We start from the raw sequence: 5,185 nt of genomic DNA on the forward strand, positions 1-5,185 counted from the left end.
GGACACTTGATATGGATAACAATACAGGTTATGCCCTGTCATTCTCTCTTTTGTAGCACCTTATTCTTTTCCTTCTAGGCAGGTGCCATAATTGGTAACCCACACATTACTTTATGTCTGTCTCCCTCATAGAATATGAGATCCTTAAGTGTAGGCACTGAGGCTGTTGTAGGCACAACTATACTCCTCGTACCAGTGTCTGATAAAGCATAGAGCTCAGTGAATATTTGTGGAATGGATTAATGAATAAGTAAATAATTTTATGTACTTTTTGTTTGTTTGCTTTTTAGAGAGAGAGAAAGAGAGAGAGCACAACTAGGGAGGGGCAGAGGGAGAGGGAGAGGCTCCATTCTCAGTGCGGAGCCTGACATGGGGCTTGATCTCATGACCCTGAGATCATGTCCTGAGCCAAAATCAAGAGTCAGATGTCGACTGAGCCACCCAGGCACCCCAAATTTTATGCACTTTTTACAGTCTTATATTTCAGCAGTGACTTTTTTTTTCTGTAAAGTAGGCACAAAGAGTGATGGCAAAATCTATAAACACTATCACACACATATACACACATCAGCAGTGAATAATCAAAGGCTGGGGAATTTCATACTTTTCAAGGCCACAGATTGAGGGAAAATAAGAGGAAACACATTAGAGGTGTGTGTGATTATTTTCCTCACTGATTTTAATGTAAGACCTTCATTACCCTCAGTTTGTCCAGCCTCTCACACAGATCCCAGAACCTCTCAGTGTCTGGGGCTTCATGGCTCATTTGTTCCCAGGAATCTTCAGCTGACACATCCAGGAAAAAAAAGAATCTCCTACCCCCTTTCTGAGTCTGACTTCTAAAGATTGAATTTATTTCAAAAGCTCATCCCTCAAACACCAGTTTTGAGACTGGTAGAGAGTAGATGTGAGAGAGATGGGGATGGGAGAAGGGATCCTCTCATACTAGCTTTCATAGGGCTGCTCTTCCTGGTGAACAGGTTACTGCCTGGGGGTGGAATCATGATTACAGTCATACACATGCATATACACACACATAGTACACATGTACATGCACGCATACTTGTATGCATACATCATACATCCACATACTCATACTCACTCACTACCAAGCACTCACACACATATACCATATACAGGCACTCCACAAACGAACAGACATACACACACACCACTGCAAGAAGAAAGGAATGTGACCAGAACCAAGGACTGTGATTATGTTTGTCAGATCCTGTGGCTCAGATGCTGTGGCACAACTCCTGTGTCTGGTGTCTGACCTGGGCACCACCCTCTGCTGCTGAGGGTTCTGACAGGCCATGCGAAGGATGTGCAAATGCTCTAGGGGCTTCTGGTTGGAAGAATATTCCTTGCATGATCTCAGGATTGCTGCTCCTCAGAGACCAGGAAAGGGGTACTTAACCACCTTTATTGGACACCTAAGAATACTCAAGGCTTCCCTGGTTCCAGTTTAATTCAGTCATGAAAAAGAATACAAAAAAGGGGCCATTAAAATAAAATCTCGGCATCTAATCCAGAAAGAAATGTCTGTTCAGCTACAGACCCAGAACTACCTTGGGCTGACTGACCTTCATGAGCACTTCCTCAGTATACATATCTCCATCCATTCTGTTCCATTAGGACAGTGTTCATATCAAAAGATTAGAATCCCATCTCCAGGGGTGCCTGGGTGGCTCAGTCATTAAGCGTCTGCCTTCGGCTCAGGTCATGATCCCAGGGTCCTGGGATCGAGCCCCACATCGGGCTCCCTGCTCAGCAGAGAGCCTGCTTCTCCCTCTCCCACTCCCCCGCTTGTGTTCCCTCTCTCACTGTCTCTCTCTCTGTCAAATAAATAAATAAAATCTTTAAAAAAAAAAAAAGAATCCCATCTCATAAATACATCAGGCCATTGTTATTGCCTTAAAAGACTTTATACCTTCCATTTCTTCAGGTCTCATCTCTGGAATCCCTCTCCACATTCCACCCCTCAACCTCTCAAAGAGCTACCATTTCTCAACCACCCAAGTCAGTCTATGACCTCTACTTGATCCATTTAAATTGGGATTAATTGCTCCTTTCCACGCACTTCTGGCATCTGCAGTAACATCCAGGTCCTTGCCCCCAGGGACCTCTGTGTGGTTGTGGGAGAGTATCACCAAGTACACTCATTGTGTGGCTTGCCCTTTCCCACCATACTGACTGACGTGCTATAAATGCCAGCTGTGTTTATTTCATTAATAATAGTCTTCTCCCAGAGACGTATCTGGAAGACTGTATCTGCCCTGTCCTGCAGGACTAGAATGACACAGCAGCTGCTCTCACTAAGTCACATCCGTCTGTCCATCTACCCACGTGCCCGTCCCTCAGCCTTCACTTGCTCCCTCCAAACCCCAAACCCTAGAGAGATGCACAGTAGGATTGTTTGCCCTCCTCACCTTTGGGTCTCCTGCACAAGCCTCCCTACATCTTCAGAGCTGGGTAATTTATTAATGAGACCCCAGTTCTCAATGGTTCTGAGCAAACAGCTGTACCTCCTCTTTCTTGCCAGAGTGGCAATATCTTTTCCATGAATTGTTTAAGTTCTTCTTTGATTTCCTGGTTGACCCAAACTTTCTTGAGCAGAGTGGTCTTTAGCTTCTGAATGCTTGAATTTCTTCCAAATTTTTTCTTCTGATTGAGTCCCAGTTGTAAAGCATTACGGTCTGAGAATATGCAGGGAATAATCTCAATCTTTTGGTATCGGTTGAGTCCTGATTTATGACCCAGTATGTGGTCTATTCTGGAGAAAGTTCCATGTGTGCTAGAGAAGAATGAGTATTCTGTTTTTGTAAGGTGGAATGTTCTGTACATATCTATGAGGTCCATCTGGGCCAGTGTGTCTTTCAAAGCTCTTGTTTCTTTGTTGATTTTCTGCTTAGATGATCTGTCTATTGCTGAGAGTGGAGTATTGAGGTCTCCTACAATTAATATATTGATATCAATATGACTCTTTATTTTCATTAACAGTTGTCTTATGTAGATGGCTGCCCCCATGTTGGGGGTGGAGATATTTACAATTGTTAGATCTTCTTGTTGGATTGACCTTTTAAGGATGATATAGTGTCCTTCTGTGTCTCTAACTACAGTCTTTAGTTTAAAGTCTAATTTTTCTGATATAAGAACTGCTAACCCACTTTCTTTTGAGGTCCGTTGGCATGAAAGATGGATCTCCATCCCTTCACTTTCAGTCTGCATGTATCTTTAGATTCAAAATGAGTCTCTTATTGACAGCATATGGATGGGTCCTGTCTTTTTATCCAATCTGCAACCCTGTGCCATTTTATGGGAACACATCAGTCCAAAACATTTGGGATACTGCAAAGGCGGTCCTAAGGGGGAAATACATAGCCATCTAAGTCTCACTCAAAAAAATAAAAAATCCTGAATTCACCAACTAACTTTACACCTTAAAGAACTAGAGAAAAAGCAACAAACGATGCCTAAGCCACAGATTAGAAGATAAATAATTAAGATTAGAGCAGATACCAATGAATTAGAAACCAGAAACACAGTAGATCAGATCAATGAAACTAGAAGCTGGTGCTTTGAATGAATTAATAAGATCAATAAACTACTGGCCAGACTTATCCAAAAGAAAAGAGAAAGGACCCAAATTAATAAAATTATGAATGAAAGGGAACAGATCACGACTAACACGAAGGAAATAGAAACAATTATTAGAAATTACTATCAACAACTATATGCCAATAAACCGAGCAAACTGGGTGAAATGGATGCCTTCCTGGAAACCTATAAACTGCCAAGACTGAAACTGGAAGAATTTGACAACCTGAATAGGCCAATAACCTAGTATATTAACCTAATAACCTAGTATAATAACCAGTAATGAGATTGAAGCATTGATCAAAAACCTCCCAAAAAACAAGAGTCCAGAGCCTGATGGATTCCCTGGTGGAATTCTACCAAACATTCAAAGAAGAAATAATACCTATTCTCCTGAAGCTGCTTCAAAAAATAGAAACAGAAGGAAAGCTTCCAGACTCATTCTATGAGGCCAGCATTACCTTGATCCCCAAACCAGGCAAAGACCCCTTCAAAAAGGAGAAATTCAGACCAATATATCTGATGAATATGGATGCCAAAATTCTCAACAAAATCCTAGCTAATAGGATCCCACAGTACATTAAAAGGATCATCCACCACTACCAAGTGGGATTTATCTCTGGGTTGCAAGCACGGTTCAACATCCAGAAATCCATCACTGTGATAGAACACATTAATAAGAGGAAAGAGAAGAACCATATGGTCCTCTCAATTGATGCAGAAAAAGCATTTGACAAAATAGAGTATCCTTTCCTGATTAAAACTCTTCAGGGTGTAGGAATAGAGGGAATATTCCTCAAGTTCATAAAATCCATCTATGAAAAACCCACAGTGAATATCACCCTCAATGGGGAACAGCTGAGAGCCTTTCCCTTAAGATCAGGAACACGACAAGGATGCTCACTCTCGCCACTACTGTTCAACATAGAACTAGAAGTCCTAGAAACAGCAATCAGACAACAAAAGAAATAAAATGTATTCAAAATGGCAAAGAAAAAGTCAAACTCCCTCTTTTCACAGATGACATGATGTTTTATGTGGAAAACCCAAAAGACTCCACCCCCAAATTACTAGAACTCATACAACAATTCAGTAATGTGGCAGGATACAAAATCAATGCACAGAAATCAGTTGCTTTCTTATACACTAACAATGCAACTGTAGAAAGAGAAATTAGAGAAATGATTCCATTTACAATAGCACCAAAAACTATAAGATACCTCGGAATAAACCTAACCAAAGAGGTAAAGGAGCTATACTCTAGGAACTACAGAACACTCATGAAAGAAATTGAAGAAGACACAAAAAGAGGGAAAAACATTCCATGCTCATGGATCGGAAGAATAAACATTGTTAAAATGTCTATGCTACCCAGAGCAATCTACACCTTCAATGCCATCCTGATCAAAATTCCAATGAGATTTTTCAAAGTGCTGGAACAAACAATCCTAAAATGTGTATGGAATCAGAAAAGATCCTGAATCGCCAAGGAAATGTTGAAAAAGAAAAACAAAGCTGGGAGCATCATGTTGCCCGATTTCAAGCTATATTACAAAGCAGTGATCACCAAGACAGCATGGTACTG

Source organism: Phoca vitulina, unplaced genomic scaffold (genome assembly GCF_004348235.1).
Source record: "Phoca vitulina isolate PV1807 unplaced genomic scaffold, GSC_HSeal_1.0 scaffold34, whole genome shotgun sequence".
In the NCBI taxonomy this organism is placed as follows: Eukaryota; Metazoa; Chordata; class Mammalia; order Carnivora; family Phocidae; genus Phoca; species Phoca vitulina.